Source organism: Mustelus asterias, chromosome 5 (assembly GCF_964213995.1).
Source record: "Mustelus asterias chromosome 5, sMusAst1.hap1.1, whole genome shotgun sequence".
Taxonomy (NCBI): Eukaryota; Metazoa; Chordata; class Chondrichthyes; order Carcharhiniformes; family Triakidae; genus Mustelus; species Mustelus asterias.
The window spans coordinates 105,261,151-105,278,753 of NC_135805.1; the positions used below are offsets into that span (position 1 = coordinate 105,261,151).

At 41.4% G+C, this 17,603-nt stretch overlaps 1 protein-coding gene across 2 annotated transcripts in view; it reads right to left on the bottom strand.

Annotated features, from left to right (window-relative positions):
• LOC144493731 (hippocalcin-like protein 1) overlaps positions 1 to 17,603 on the bottom strand; it is a 58,334-nt gene that overhangs the window by 21,693 nt on the left and 19,038 nt on the right. Inside the window, exon 1 of one of the 2 annotated variants that reach the window (XM_078213140.1) lies at positions 12,352 to 12,473. The exons of the other annotated variant lie outside the window; for it this stretch is intronic. The gene's annotated coding sequence lies outside the window, so the exon portion shown is untranslated. Of the gene's footprint in view, positions 1 to 12,351; positions 12,474 to 17,603 lie in introns of those variants that run through there. 2 annotated transcript variants of the gene reach the window in all.

The window sequence follows — 17,603 nt, forward strand, 5'->3', positions numbered from 1 at the left end:
ATGGCTGATCTCATCCCGAAACTGTAAAATCCTGCCCGAGGTCTGCCCCGCGCCCACTGATTCTTGTGGCAGGTGAAATGGTAAAATTCGTCCTGATGGGTCAAATGGCCCCCTCTGCACTGCAGGAATCCTGCCATGTTTAATCCTCTCACCACTATCTTTCCATCTGGTCTGTGGCCTTTCTCCTTCACCTCATCTTTCTGGCAGTCTTATTTCCATCAGTCACCTCACTATATTTCCTCTCCCTCTCTACAACATGTAACAATACTTTCAATGTTCCTACATCACATTTCCCTCAATATATTTATTTTTTATCCACAAAAGTGAAAAATTAAGCAAAAAATGCAGAATACTTCAAAGTCTTGATTTGCTGGTTTGAAATGTAGATCCAATTAGGGGAGCCTGTGATATTAATCAATCAGTTTAATCAAGGCAGATGCCAGGAGCAGCAAGAGCTGGAAAATGAATAATCACCCTGTCTAGTAAATGTGCAAAATAAGGACATTATTATAGAATGTTTGTACTTGCTGCAACATTAATGGAAAATTTCTGTAATTTTAAAGGAAAACATGGGAGGGGTTTCAGGGAGGAAATGTCAGCTGAAAGGAAGCTGGCTGAGTTTAGTTGCATAATAATAAAGGATTGCTTTTATAAAATGTCTTACCCCCTAAGCATCAAGTGAATGAAGTACTTTTGATGTGTAGTCAACTGTTGTAATGGAGGAAATGGGGCAGCCAAATTGTGCTCAGCAAACTCACAAAAACAACGTGATAATGACCAGATAATCTGTTTTTTGAGACATTGACTGAGGGATAAACAATGGCCCAGACACTGGGGTAAATTCCATTGTTCAGTATAGTGCCATGGGATCTTTTACATCCCACTAAGGGGTCAGTCAGGGCCTCAAGTTTAATATCTCATCTGAAAGATGGCACCTCCAACATTGCAGTACTCCAAGTATCATGCTGGAGTCTCAGCTTAAACTGAACCACGGTTGATGTTCTGGAATGTATCTTAGAGTTATTTTGATTGTTACTCCCCAGTCATCAATCAAATACACAAAAATATACATAGCACCCAGTCAGAAACCATGTAGTAGCAAGCATGTTGATTAATGTGCAGGTCAGCTTGAATGCTGTGGGTAAAGAGATAATTAAAATTAGGCATCTCGAGGGACTGATCAGAAATTAGTTTCTTTTGTGGTCAAGTGGCAATAGCAAAGGAAACACTAGTTGGCTTAGAAACTGCATTTCACACTTTACATAGCCAAGTGGCCAATATCAATTGTTTAACAATCACAATTTCACATTTTCAAATGCATCTTCAAACTCCTAACTCTACTTCATCACTACCTCCTTCCACTCCTCCAGACTGTTCGGGTGAACTGCAATTAAATATCAGGAAGACTAAAGTAATTGTTTTCAATCTCAGATCGAAAACAAATGTTTGCAACTTTAGTGTCACATTGGATTCGGATACCAGCTTCCATCCTCATTCATGCCATCACTAAGGCTGCCTATTTACCTTTCATCTTTGCCCCGCATTAATTCATCTGCTGCTAAAACCCTCATTGCCTTCATTACCTCTAGACTCCACTATTCCAGTGCACTCCTGACTGGTCATTCATATTCTGAGGTCATCCAAAAATCTTGCTGCTCATCCCATTGCCCTTGTGCTGACCTAGATTGGCTCCTGTTCAAACAGCACCTTGATTTCATGGTATCCTGGTTTTCAAGTCCCTCCATGGCCTTGGCCCTTCTCATACATCGAGATATCTGCACGGCTTTAATTCTGATCCCTTTGTGCATTCCCATTATCATTGTTCCAGTACTGGTGGTCGTGCCTTCAGTTGCCCAAGCCCCAAGCTGTGGAATACCCTTCCTACTTCTGCTGGAACTGTCCCTAACTTTCCTTCTTTAAAAAGGGACTTTTTGTACAAAGTTTTGGTCATCTGACACTATCTCCTTATGTGGTTCAAAGAAAATAAATACTTGTACGTAGTGCTTTGTATGCCTACCAGACATCACAATGCACTTTTTGAATGGTGGTGACAATTGTAATGCATGAAACACAACAACTAATGACATGTACAACAACCCCCCACAAACAGCAATTTGATAATGACTTGATAATCTGTGGTGTTTTTTTGAGAGAGACATATTGGCTAGTTTACCAGGAATAATCCACTGACTCCTCCAAAATAGTGCCGGGATCTTTTACATCCACCTGAGCAGATGACACCTCTGACAGTGCAGCACTCCCTTGATTGATTTCTGTGCTCAATGCTTGGCGTGGGACTTTTTCGGATTATTCCTTTGTCGGATGTGGCCCTGCATTTATTGCCCATCCCTAATTGCCCTTGAGGTGGCATATTAAGAGTCACATATAGGCTAGACCAGGTAAGGATAGCAGATTTCCTTCCTTAAAAAAGGACATTAGTGAACAGATGGGTTGTACAACAACTGACTTGCTTTCATGGTCATCATGAGACTTTTAATTCCAGATTTTTGGTGAATTCAAATTTCACCATCAGCCGTGGTGGGATTCGAACCCAGGTCCCCTGAGCATTTATGCTGGATTACTAGTCCAGTGACAATACCACTACACCATCGCTTCCCCTTGAACTTGTAGTGCTATCAACTAACATGCAAAAGCATTCCTAGGTCCTTCACTGTATATGATTTGGACAAAAATAATTGTCCAAATCATACACAATGGGCAGCACGGTGGCACAGTGGTTAGCACTGCTGCCTCAGTGCCAGGGACCCGGGTTCAATTTCCAGCTTGGGTCACTATGTGTGTGCAGTTTGCACGTTCTACGTGTCTGCATGGGTTTCCTCCAGGTGCCTCCCACAGTCTGAAAGATGTACTGGTTAGGTACGTTGACCCGAACAGGTGCCGGAGTATGGCAACTAGGGGAATTCCACAGTAACTTCATTGCAGTGTTAATGTAAGCCTTACTTGTGACTAATAAATAAACATTAATTGATGAGGCAAAAGGAGGAAGGGATGACCAAAAGCCTTGACCTTCAGAAGGGTCCCAAAAGGAGACAATGAGGGAGTCCTGAGCTTGGGCCCCAGACAGCTGAAGGCACCACCAGGCAAATAGTGGAGCATGGCTAGAGAAAGTTACAGCAGATAGAAAGGGACAAGGTCTAGAAACAGAGTTGGGATATTGTGTAAGCATATCAAGTTTCATTCTACTTGGGTGTAATTATCTACCACAAATAACTTTAATTAGTTTGAAGCCTGAACAGAAGGCTGAATGGTATTTACACTTTTTCAAAGCACACGAGCATGCAGCAGGCATCATGAGTGGTTTCTGGGGAGTTATTCTATAAAGGAACAATCTCCAGCTCTGTGACACAGTCCCTTTATGGGACACAGGGGGGGTACAATTTCAGTTCAGCAGATTTAGTTGGTTTATAGAAATCCTAACCACTTTAAAATGCATCATCTTCAATGGAATTACCACAAAATAATCAAAATCAGTAGTGCCTTGGCTTGCAATACATTTAAAATCCTTCAACATGTTGCAGGAACATTTGCAGATGATGAATTTTCCACAGATTAGCAATGTGCAAAAATCTTTTTTCTTAAAATTAGATCAGAATTATTTTTGGATTTGAAAACAGTGTAAAAATATCTTTAATCTCCAAACTGGACTACCAAACATATAGCTATTATCAACACCATTCCATTGAAAAATATATGTTTTCTGTTGAGATGTATGGAAAATGATCAAATATTGCACAAAGTACAATAGATTAGGAATAAATTTAGTGTTAATTTCATTAACGGCCATTCAAGTGTATAGAAAGAACAAGAATAATCCAGTCAAATTTTGCCTCTTTTGAGAAGGTAATGTCTGTTAACAGCTTTATCATATTTAAAAAATTAATTTGTACACAGTCACGTTTCAAGAGTCAAAAGGGACCTGTTAGGGTCAATGGGGAAAGAAATGCAAATATTGCAATTTACTATGAATTTTTAATGAATGTTTTCAACCATATTATGCTCAAAATTAAACGGAAAGCATGAGATGAATCAGCCATTTAGTCGGTCACATATTCAAGGGTTCCTAGAAGTCCAACATGACGAGGGTTTGATTATGGCTCTTGACTACTGGAGCATACATGAATTCCTAACAGTTGAGAAATAGTAACCTGGCACTCATCCACAAGCTGCGTTGCAGAAACTTCAAGACAAGTAGCACAAATTGAAAAAGCTCAGATATGAGAACTAGGGCAAGAGATATGGGATATAGATTTTCTTTTTTAAAAAAAAGCCTCTTCATCTCGATGGCATAACACATTAAAATGTTGGAAATTATTAAAAACAAAGAGAATCAACTGGTTTCCCAAATGCAAACGGATGGATCGTGACTCAACACCCTTCCATATCCAATACACAAAAAACTTTGACAGTCCAATCCCGATTCTCCACGTGAAAGGGGTCACTATGGGAAGCAGCTTCGGTTCTAACAATGATCATCTTTTTTCTAGGAATACTCAATGCTAATCAGAATCCCTCCGTAACCAATTATTTTGTTACTCTAGTGGTGATCACTACTACAGCTATTGCTTTGCTGGTGATCACGACTACAGGTATTGCTTTGCCCTTCCACTCAGATCTTGAAAATTAATATGTCATACTTCTTCCCTTTGTGTGGTTACTGTCATGATGCAAAGTACTTCACTGGTTGTGAGGCATTTTGGATGCCCAGAGCTCATGAAAATGCAATACAAATTCAAGTTTTTCATACAATCCAACCCAACCCGGACTCTTTCCTTGCATGATTTATCCTCGTATCCAATGTATTTCAAGTTTACCAGTGCCTACAACTACTCTGGAAGTATGCTTCTTGTTTCTCCATTTGCTAATATTTTGAATCAATGAATAATCCACAACATTGAAGAGGGAGCAGGAATCCTCTCACCAGTGTTCACAAGATACATCAAAATAAAACACCTTTCCAACCAAATCTAATATAGACAACTTGAACGAGATAAATCAGAGAGCTGAATATTTTGAAACTTCAGAAAAAACAGATATGACAGAAAAATAAAGATAAACATTGGAAAAAAGCTTGCTGGAAGTTGGATGTGATGTGGGCATTGCCAAACTTACAATGGTTAGGCAGCCAATCCCAAATAAATACTACACAAGAAAAAATACTTTTCAGGAATGAGAAGACTTACTTTGGCTAGGAATAGGTTTGCGAGGTGGGATTAAGGCCAATAAGAATAAGAAGAAACCAGTTGGAAAATGGGCCTTTTGAAAATATGGAAGGTGGAAATGATGATGGATGAAGACTTTTTAAACCCCAAGTGAACATTTTGGCAAAAAAAGCCCCTAACTATGCCATTTCTTCGAGTCAATTTCAAAATTAATTTATTTTAGAACACAAGGTTTTAAATACCGTAACATTGTTATCCACAGATAGAATTTTAAAAAATCTTTTCTCTGAAGTTACACAGCTGTTGTAAACATTTGGTTCAGTCTACACTTAGTATTAAGCTTAGTAAGGTTTTATCACTTTTGAAGTTGCTTTTTCATGTCGGTATATTTCAAATGTCATCTGCAGGTATGTTCTTTGAAGCTCATGCCAGAAATTTGTTCATTTTGGAAAGATTAAAAAATGCTTTAAACACAACTGCCCTCTATGCATCTTTTTGGAGCAGCTGTGAAGTTCAAACATTGAAAGTACGCACGCAGATGTATTGAAATTAGGAAACCTTCAGCTTTTTTGTTGTGCTTTGTTCAACTGAGTAGAAACCAGATGCCCTTTGAGAGTCCAGAATCTCTGCCCGGAATTTAATTGAGTGCATGAGAATAGACAGCGAGTGGGGAGATGGTCAGAGAAAACTACAATAGATTCTCAACATTGGGAAAATTTGTCACCAATATGTTGGGGGCAGGAAGGGCCTGATGTGGGAATTTTGCCTACCCCTCAATGGCAGGATGTTAATTAGTCTCATTAATAGGCCACAGTATCAATTATTCGAGCCTACTGGAATTTGATGATGGCTCAGGGATTTAATTGGAAGTCTAGAGGGTCACCTGTAGTCTCCCAAAGGCTGTCCAGCAAACCGAGTCTGGTTTGTCTGTGGCCTCCTAGGTGGTTGGTTCCCTGCTGTGAGTCACTTAGTGCCCAATTGAGGGACAAGAAGTCACAGAGAGCCACCTGCCTGACCACCCTACCCTGTCATACCCACCCCCTCAATCCCCATAAAGAACGCACAAACACCAGAGGTGGAGCAGCAGTAGGTCATTCACATACACGGTGTATCTGGGCCGGCAGCTCTCGGGTGTGAGGGTGCAAGTGTCCATTTTTAAATACAAAATTCCTTCAAGGCATCCAAGCCTTGGGGAATGGGAGAGAAAAAAAAGGTTTCTTGTGGAAATGGGACTTGCCATTTAGCCATCATTTAAACTATTCATTTAACTATTCTAGCAGAATGGTGGAAGCAGAAGGGAAAATTGGAGAAATAGGAATGGAATGTTGGAAAGGACCACTGCTGCAAAAAAAAAAATCACTATTTATTTTCAATCACTACTGCAGGCCATGGATCACCATCGCTCTGAACAACTATGGTTTAATCAATAGATCTGTAAAAATAAGTTACTTTCTTTCATCACACCACGGCAACTACTCAAAGTAACATTTCTAAGAGGTATGCAAGAGAATGAATCTGTAAGGAGAGGAAAGAGCTGACGTTGAGTCCAGATGACCCTTTGTCAAAGCTAAAAGGCATAGAAAGTAGGTGATATTTATACTGTAGAGTGAGGGAATGAAAGATGAGTCATAGCCACAGAAACAAGGGGAAAGGCCAAGAGGTACTAATGGCAGTCCATAGAGAGAATAGAAATTGCGAATGGCCAAACGGCAGAGAAGTTGAAATCAGAGGGTAAACTGTGACAGAAGAAGAAGATGTGGGAGGAGATGGGTGGGAAAGAGATATAATTGAGAAAAAAAAACGGGGGGGGGGGGAAGAAAGGAATGAATGTGTTGGATCCTCATGCTGGATGGCTTCGAACAAAAGAGCTATTCAGCCTGGTCCTCTGTTTAATAATAAGGATATTCTCAACTTATACAACTGAACACCTCAAAGAGCAAGATTAAAAAGAGGAGTGCAGCGCAGGGACTGAGGGTGGAAGCGACATAATGGAGATTTTCTGTGAATCATGGAGGGCTAACACTTCCAACATGAGAAAATGAAGTGCTTTCTCCAAATATGCACTGCACTGATTTAAATGATGGAGGGTCACCGGTTAGTTGCAGGTGAAATTATTACATTTCACATTTCTTTGGTTTGTAAATTCCACAACCACTGTAGCTTCATGAAGACTTTTGCAAAACACCCTACAATTTTCTGCAGATTTACAGTAAACATCTGTAAATCCTAAAAAGGAAAGTCTGTTCTTCTTAAGAAGGCAATAAATCCAAAAGGTTTTCCAGAGTGCTCACTGGTCAGGAAATGGAATTTACACGTCATCTTTATTTTTCCATGTTAAAAGTTAATTGGCAAAAGTTGATTGCAACTACCCTGACCACTAAAAAAAAACTAGTCATCTCTCAAAAAGGATGTTGAATGTCGAGGAAGAATATACATTTAACGGCTGTGGCAAAGTTATGCAGATTGAATAGAATGGATAGGGAAGAAGAGAGTCACTGCTGGCATTGTCTCAGGTTCAAATTCAGCTTTGCAATTTCTGGGTCATTACTTTGAAATGGCAAATTGCCCTCGGCTAAAATACAGGCATGGTACACCAAATGGTCCCTTCCCAGGCTGCATCATTCTATAATTGGATAGATTTTTTTTGATATAGGTGCTCAAAGAGAAGAGACACTAGCTCCAGGAGAACTTTTACACTCTGGTGATCTAGAATCTAAAGGCATGCTGACTTCAGAAAAAATTCTTTAAAAGCTCACATTTAGCCCAATATTTAAGACACATTTCCTCCTCCACAACAAAATCAATGAATGCTAGACATTTAAGATCAATTTGGCACCGATATGAGATCGCAAGCATCCAGACAGGCTTCAAAATACAGCAGCCTCAAGTTTGTAGTGTAAAAGCATAAACAGAATTGTCCTGTTCTTTTCCTTTATCCAAGTATTCAATTTAAAAATAATTTGGTGCAGGATTTCAAGTTTGATGAAAAGAAGATTACTTATTATAAATTGCACAAACACTGTGTATTCTGGCAAGGCCACTGGAGACAAGTCATAATGATGATTAAAAAGCTGCAAATGCATTTGAACTTCAAATCACGATTTATGAAGGAAGTACGACCAGCTGCTTAAATCGCTTCTTCACTGCTTTTTAAAAAAAAACTTTTCACTGTTGAATTTGGATCAAGATCATTTGCCAATCAGGTAAAGCCTGCTCAGGAGTTGATGATCCACCCTGGCCAGGCCTGCACTCTACCCAGCAGGAAGGTTGCTGACAACCGTATGCTGCTCAGGGATACAATTGCCTATGTATAGGACAGAGGTGTGGAAACCTGTCTCATCAGCCTGGATCAGGAGAAGGCCTTTGAGAGTATTGCACACCTACATAATGAATGTGCTCTGGGGATGGAATCCACAGTTGGATTCAACTGCTCCACAAACATCAATAGCAGAGTTTTAATCAACAGGTGGGAATCAAAGCTTTCCAGTTAAATCTGGAGTCAGGTAGGGCTGCCCTCTCTCCCCTGTCCTGTCTGGTTTGCGTGTTGTATAAGACCCTTTACTGAGTCCAGCAGGAAGAGGAGTGATGATCCCAGGCAGTGGAGGAACTCGGGTCAAGCCTCCTTGTACATGAACAATATCACCATCTTCTGCTCAGTTCCACTGTCAGTGTGCAGACTGATGAACATCCACGACCAGTTTGAACTGGCCTTGGGAGCCAAGGTAAATCACAAAAGTGAGCCAATGTTCTTTGGGAACTGGGCTGACCAATCCTTTGTCCCCTTCACCATCAAGTCAGACTGCCTGACCATGCTGGGGATATGATTCAGCTGGCACAGGTGTTAGAAACTGAAGGAGCAGGTAGCAATGGTCAAACAAAAACTGGGTATGTGGGAATGAAGCTCCCTCTCCATTGCTCATAGGAACCTGTTTATCAGGTGAGAGGTACTCAGTGTTGCTGTACGTAGCACAGGTGCGAGGAATGGGCCAGAGCTGCACCATGACAATCACCCGAGCCATCTTCCATTTTATCCACACCTGTTACTTCAAGAACTTCAATAAATTGGTTAACCATGATTTCCCTTTCACAAAACCATGTTGACTGTGCCTGATATTGCACAGTTATAATTTCTTTAATAAACTACAAATGTTAAACTAATAGACCTATGGTTTCTTGCTTTCTGCCTCCCTTTGAGTTAAAATTACATAACTATTTTCCAATGCAAAGGAACCTGCTCCAAATCTATCGAATTTTGGGACATTAAAACCAATGCATCAAACAATTCACCAGCACTTTAAGATCCTCGGATGAAATTCATCAGGACCTGGGTACTTAGCAAATTGTTGGAACTGTGGGTTGGCAAGTACCACTCTCCAAACTGGAGAGGACTAATGCTCACCGTTAACTATTTTTAAAAAAATCTATAAAAACTCTTATGAACTGAGTTTACATTTCTAGCTGGCTCTTAATTTTTCCTTCCTTATTAATCTTAATCCTGCTTGCTGGGTTTTAAAAAAAAAAATACTCTGTCCAATCTTCTGAACTGCAGCCCACCTTTGTACAATGATATGCTTTTTGTTAATCTTTAACTTTTTTTCAGTTGACCACAGATGGTGGGTCCTCCCCTTGAACTTTCTCTCTCATTGGAATGTACCTGTATATTCTGAAATATCTGTTACTGTATCTCTATCCATCCTTAACCCAATTTGACTTCACTACCTCAGCTTTCATGCCCTTATAATTGCCCTTAAAAGTTTAAAATACTGGTCTTCGATCCAATTTTCTCACTCAAAATGCAATCATATTATGATTATTGCTATCATCCTTAGGAGTCATAGATTAATTCCATCTCATTGCACATTCCCAGGTCTAGTATAGCTGGCACATTCCCAGATCTAGTATAGCCTGCTCCCTGGTTGACTCCCGAAAACTTGCACAAAGAAGACCCTAGATGGCACGGACAGATATCAGAATGTGCTCTGGCCTCTCTATGGGAGAAGCAGTGAGGATAGTAGAGAATAGAGCAGCCAACTTGGAGCCAGATAATTCCAAGAAAAATAGGGTGGTAATAGCAAGCGATTTTAACTTTCCAACAATTATTGGGACAGCCATAGTATTAGAGGCTTGGATGGAAAGAAATTTGTTGAGTGTATTCAGGCAGAATTTCTCATTCAGTATGTGGATGGCCTGACTAGAGAGGGGGCAAAACTTGACTTCCTCTTGGGAAATAAGGAAGGGCAGGTGACAGAAGAGTTAGTGAGGGATCACTTCGGGGACCAGTGACCATAATTCCATTAGTTTTAAGATAGCTATAGAGAACGAAAGGTCTGGCCCAAAAGTTAAAATTCCAAATTGGGGCAAGGCCAATTTTGATGGTATCAGACAGGAACTTTCAAAAGTTAATTGGGGGAGTCTGTTGGCAGGCAAAGGGACATCTGGTAAGTGGGAGGCTTTCAAAAATGTATTAACCAGGGTTCAGGATAAGCACATTCCTCTCAAGAGTGAAGGGCAGGGCTAGTAGAAGTAGGGAACTCTGGATGACTCGAGATATTGAGGCCCTAGTCAAGAAGGAGGCACATAACATGCATAGGCAGCTGAGATCAAGTGGATCTCTTGAAGAGCATAGAGGGTGTAGGAGTAGAGTTGAGAGAGAAATCAGGAGGGCAAATCAGGAGAGAAATCAGAAAACATGAGACTGCTTTGGCAGATAAGGCAAAGGAGAATCCAAAGAGACTCTACAAATAAATAAAGGGCAAAAGAGTAACTGGGGAGAGAGTAGGGCCTCTTAAGGATCAACAAGGTCATCTATGTGCGGATCCACAAGAGATGGGTGCGATCCTAAATGACTATTTCTCATCAGTATTTCCTGTTGAGAAAGGCATGGATGTTAGGGAACTTGGGGAAATAAATAAATGTTTTGAGGAGTGTACATATAACAGAGGGGTGGTGGTGCTGGAAGTCTTAAAGCGCATCAAGGTAGATAAATCCCCAGGACCTGAAGTGTAGCCCACGATTTTGTGGGAGGCTAGGGATGAAGTTGCGAGTCCCCTAGCAGAGATATTTGAATCATCGACAGCCACAGGTGAGGTGCCTGAAGATTGGAGGGTGGCAAATGTCGTGCCTTTGTTTAAAAAGGGCTGCAGGGAAAAGCCTGGGAACTACAGGCCAGTGAGCCTCATGTGAGGTGGGTAAATTGTTAGAAGGTATTCTGAGAGACAACATCATCAGGCATTTAGAAACACAAAGACTGATTAGGGACATGGCTTTGTGAGTGGAAAATCATGTCTCAAAAACTTGATTGAGTTTTTTGAAATGGCAACCAAGAAGATCAATGAGTGCAGTGCAGTTGATGTTGTCTACATGGACTTTAACAAGGCCTCTGACAAGTTACCGCAAGGTAGATCGTTGCGCAAGGTTAAATCTCATGGGATCCAGGGCGAGATAGCCAAATGGATACCAAATTGGCTGGATGACAGAAGACAGAGGGTGGTTGTAGAGAGTTGTTTTTCAAACTGGAGGCCTGTTACCAGCGGTGTGCCTCAGGGATTGGTACTGGGTCCACTGTTATTTGTCATTTATATTAATGATTTGGATGAGAATTTAGGAGGTATGGTTAATAAGTTTGCAGACGACACCAAGATTGGTGGCATAGTGGAGAAGGTTATCGAGGATTGCAGTGGGATCTTGATCAATCGGGCCAGTAAGAGATACAAAAAGGGTCCAGAGGGGCAATTTTTTCCACAGAGGTTGGTGAGTATCTGGAACAAGCTGCCAGAGGTAGTAGTAAAGGCGGGTACAATTTTGTCTTTTAAAAAGCATTTAGACAGTTACATGGGTAAAGTGGCTATAGAGGGGTATGGGCCAAACACAGGCAATTGGGAATAGCTTAGTGGTTAATAACAAAAGGGACAACATGGACAAGTTGGGCCGAAGGGCCTATTTCCATGCTGTAAACCTCTATGACGCTAACCCTTGGAGCAAGGACAAATGAAAGACAAGAGTACGCCATTTTCTTCCAACAAAATGAAATGTGTCCTCACTACAATTCAAGTCATTTGTATGACACATTTTTGTTAAAGCATTTGTTTAGAGCTCACAAGATTTCAAACCAATCACAACTAGAGGAAATAAATATTCCAAATAAAGTACCAAAAGTCCACTTGTCACTCACCTAGAACATAGCAATAGAGCAACCTCCAAATGGGAAAACTCAAATTCCACTCTTTGAAAATGTTCAGCCTATGAATGAACTGAAATTATCTTCCTTTTGCATCTTCTGTTTCAAAACAAAAGCTTTTATCCACAGGTATAAAAATTACATTTATTTTGTGCACCATGCACCAATGACATAGTGGCCAGCACTGCTGCCTCAGAGCTCCAGGGACCTGGGTTCGATTCCCAGCTTGGGTCACTGTCTGTGCGGAGTTTGCACATTTTCCACGTGAATGCGTGGGTTTCCTTCGGGTGCTCCAGTTTCCTCCCACAGTCCAAAGATGTGCAGGTTAGGTGGATTAGCCATGCTAAATTGCCCCTTAGTGTTGGGGACTAGCTAGGGTAAATGCAAGGGGTTTATGGCGATAGGGCCTGGGTGAGATCGTGGTCGGTGCAGACTTGATGGGCTGAATGCCTCCTTCTGCATTGTAGGATTCTACGAAAAACATTCATTTTAATATCGCTATATTTGGGTAACATTCATTTAGCTGATCAGTATCAGTATGCGGTCGGCATACACATGGAACCATATTTGTGAACATAAGCCAAGCAGCAAAATTAAGATTTAGCCAATGGTTTCATGAGCGCATTTGTCATATTCATTGGCATATATTCAAGTCAGGAAGCAGGGGAAGTAGTTTCATAACTTGCCTCATCTCGCCATCTCAACCCCACCTCCCCTCAGTCCACACCCATCACCCCACCCTCAAAAGGAAAGTGAAGCAATAGCACATTAAATTTTAGCCTATTTTTTCTTTAGCATACTGGCCCCATATTACAAACTTTCACTGAAGGAGTCAAAGCTAAACTGCGCAGTGAAATGAAATTAGGATGTTGTTTTTACAGCTGGATTTAACAGGTCAGTAGATGGCCAAATCCTTTTGGAACTGTATATTCTCTGATCAAGGGATTTTCTTGGGAGTTGCTTCACGCAAAGCACATTCTCCACAGGGACAGGGTGGTGATTAAAAAAAAGTTGGAATCCTGTTTTGGGAGACTGCTATTAAAAACAAATAAAAAAATCTCTCCCACCTCATGAATGATCTAACCCATCTAATATTCGACTCAATACTAAAATAGTCAAGAATTCTTTTGACCCACACTGATGTGAACTAACGAAACTCAATGTGAGCACTGCATTCTTTGCTGGCCATGTGAATGACAGCTGGCTATTTCATTATAAGCAGAGCATTTGTGTGTCTGTGGGAAGGGTGGAGGACGACAGATGGGCACATCACAGTCAAGTTTTAAGTAAATCCTTAAATAAAATTAGTAACTGGAAATAGCAGGTCAGGCAGCATTTGTGGGAGAGAAACAGAATTACTGGGTTGGATTTAGGCATCTCTTTTGTCTCCTCTTCCCCAGTCCACATCATGAAAGCTGCTGGGCTGGATGCTTGGTGCAGGTCTCTCCCCCACGGGCCGTTGCTGCCTGCTGGTTAAATCCCAGCAGTGGTGGGATGATCGGTTAGCCACTTAAAAGGCCTCAATTAGCTCATGGACAAATGGGTTCCCGAACACCACCACCACTGGCAAACTGCAGCAGGGGTGGGCAGCAATCATGGTGCTCACTATTTACAGGCTCCCAGTTGCAAACTCGCTGTCAGGCAGGGTAAGGGCAACTGTAAAGTCCAGTCCAATTATTCAGTTTCATTTCTTTTTGTCAGATTGGTTCAAACCTGCTGAACATTTTTGGTTTTGAATTTCAGATTTCCAGCATCTGCAGTATTTGGCTTTTCTTTAAAAGAAAATAAATACCATTGTGGATCATGACATCCAAGCTTTCTTCAGCAGAGACCATTGGATAGCAACCAGAATGAAGACCAGTAGAACATAGTCATTTCACTAGCCCAAACAATTGGAATGGGTGGGAATTTCAACACCCCCCCCCCCCCCCCCCAAAATCGGGCAGTATGCTTCACATCAGCAGAGATGACCTACCATTGGCAGGACCTTCTGATCCTGCCATTGTCAACAGGGTTTCCCATTTTATGCACCTCCTGTCGTGGAGTCTTGCCATCATTGGGACGGGAAGATCACACCACAAAGTTTGGCCAGAAAATTCTGGCCAATACTTTCACCGGTGCCAAAGCAGAGTCTGGAATATAATCCAGCCAGGTTTACAAAGTAGTTGAGTGACAGGGACGTAGGACAAAGAAATACCTATAACTTCAGTGGAGAAATTGTGGTAAAATTGTACTCGCCTTCCAATCAAGTGGAATTATTCACAAAATAAGTACTCAAGAGACAGACTATAGTCCTAGCTGCAAGAATGAATGCACATCTATGGTGTACAAAATTTCACTCTTTCAAAATATTCTTCTGCATCTCATCTATCCCTCTGTCAGCCAAAGGCAGCCAAGATTCCATTCGCCTTCCTACTCACTTGCTGTAGCTGCCATGCTAACCTTGTGATTTATGTACTAGATCCCTCAGTACAGAGTTCCGCAGCCTCGCCATTTGATATTCTACTTTTCATATCAAAGTGGACTAGCTCACACTTCCCTACATTATATATCCCCATTCCCTCACTGTTGCTGGGTTAAAATCCTGAAACTCCCTCCCTAATAGCACTATCAGTGCACCTACACCTCAGTGACTGTAGCAGTTCAAGGTGGCAGCTCACCACCCCCTTCTCAAAAAGGCAACTAGAGATGGACAATAAATGTTGATCTAGCCAGTGATGCCCACATCCCATAAATTGTTAAAAATCTGCCAAATTTAGGCCATTCATTTAACCTATCCATCTCTCCTTGTGTCCTCTTCATAGCTTGTTTTCCTGCCTATCATTGTGCCATCAACAAATTTAAAAACCATACATTTGGTCCCTTTATCTCACTACCCAAGAATCAAGAGGGAAATGCAAGGGAGCCTTTCTCAACTAGTCTCGGAATGTTTGCTTCTTCTACAATGAAGAATGATACAAAATACTTGTTTAATGTTTTCAGTTTCCTCAATTCCTATTATTAATTTCCCACTCTCACCCTCTAAGGAACCTACACTCACTTTAGTTATTTTTCCATTTACATAAAACTGCAGAATTTTGTTACTGAGGCAGGTAGCTCAATCTTGAAAGTTCCTGAATTGGCTTGAGGGGCGTGAGCAAGGCCTTTTAAACTTATCATCCAAAAGTTCCCAAATCCAGACTATGCCTTACGATCCTCTGAAAGGTCGTGAACCACATGGCAAATCATGGAGAAGCTGGCCCAACTCCATTAAAATTATTTGGAAGAGGCAGGGGTTGCTAAGTAATGCCTACCCCTTGCAATGGAGCCACACAGGTTGGGAGTGGAGGCTCATTGCCCACATCCTTGTCCTGCACCACCAAATATTGGAAATGGTGCGAAAGGGGACAGGAATTCTGCCCGCCATTTTTAATGGCTCTGGAGTCTTTATGGCTAAATCTGGCTGTTACTGTTCATTTTTATCTTTCCAGCTAGCTTCTCTCATACTCTAACTTTTCCACAAAGACACCTATGTCAGACTCCTATTTATTGACTTCAGCATTCAACACCATTATTCCTACGAAACTCATCTCCAAACTCTGTGGCCTGGGCCTCGGCTCCTCCCTCTGCAACTGGATCCTGAACTTCCTAACTCACAGACCACAATCAGTAAGGATAGGCAACAACACCTCCTCCATGATCATCCTCAACACCGGTGCCCCACAAGGCTGTGTTCTCAGCCCCCTACTATATGCCTTACACACCTATGACTGTGTGGCCAAATTCCCCTCCAATTCGATTTTCAAGTTTGCTGACGACACGTAGTGGGTCAGATCTCAAACAATGACGAGACGGAGTACAAGAATGAGATAGAGAATCTGGTGAACTGGTTCAGCAACAATAATCTCTCCCTTGATGTCAACAAAATGAAGGAGATTGTCATCGACTTCAGGAAGCGTAAAGGAGAACATGCCCCTGCCTACATCAAGGTTCGAGAGCTTCAGGCTTTTAGGTGTCCAGATCACCAACCAGCTGTCCTGGTCCCCCCATGCCGACACTATAGTTAAGAAAGCCCACCAATGCCTCTACTTTCTCAGACGAAGGAAATTTGACATGTCAGCTACAACTCTCACCAACTTTTACAGATGTACCAATAGAAAGCATTCTTTCTGGTTGTATCACAGCTTAGTATGGCTCCTGCGCTGCCCAAGACCGCAAGATACTACAAAAGGTCGTGAATGAAGCCCAATCCATCACACAAACCAGCCTTCCATCCATTGACTCTGTCTACACTTCTTGCTGCTTCAGTAAAGCAGCCAGCATAATTAAAGACCCCGTGCACCCTGGACATTCTCTTCCACCTTCTTCTATCGGGAAGAGAATACAAAAAGTCTCAGGTCACTTACCAACTGATTCAAGAACAGCTTCTTCCCTGCTGCTGTCAGACTTTTGACTGGACCTACCTTGCATTAAGTTGATCTTTCTCTACACCCTAACTATGACTGTGACATTACATTCTGCAACTGTTTCCTTCTTTATGAACTGTATGCTTTGTCTGTATAGTGCGCAAGAAACAATACTTTTCACTGTGCGCTAATACATGTGACAATAATAAATCAAAATTCTTCCAAAGCATTCTTTGATGGTTTCGAAAATCCTTCTGACCTACCACTAATCTCCATAAAATTGTATGTTCTTTCAGTCTGATGCTTGCGGTAGTTCCAATCGTTCATGAAAAAAGGCAAGTTTTATTCTCCTAGTCTTTTTAATTGTTAGGCACTATTGGAGAGTATGTAATAAAGCTTTCTTTCCACTCGTAACTAGCCAGGGAAGACATTCTCAACCATATTATTTGCCTAGAAAAGAAATAAATTAAATCAGCAGCCCAGATATCTCTTCCATCACTGATCTCAAGTCAGTTTGAAATCTTTGATTTAAGGCATCTTCAACAGTCAATCCATTAGCCCATTTTAATATAGACACAATTGGAATAGGAAATGGAGGCAATGTATGCAAATGCCAGCAGTTGATAGGATAGAAATGGCACAAGGAAATTGGCAGCGACCCCAGAGGAGATTAGTTTTGCACTAAGCAAGATGGACATTTTGTCAAGGACCTGTATTTTATGGCAAGGGACACAAAATGCAGGAATTCTGGGAAAGCTGCCACTTCTCAGTTTGCTGCATGCCTAGGAAACCTAAAGACAAGATGCAATTTGCAATAAACAAAGGGAGGAATGGAATGAGGGCAGTCTGTATCCTTTTTGT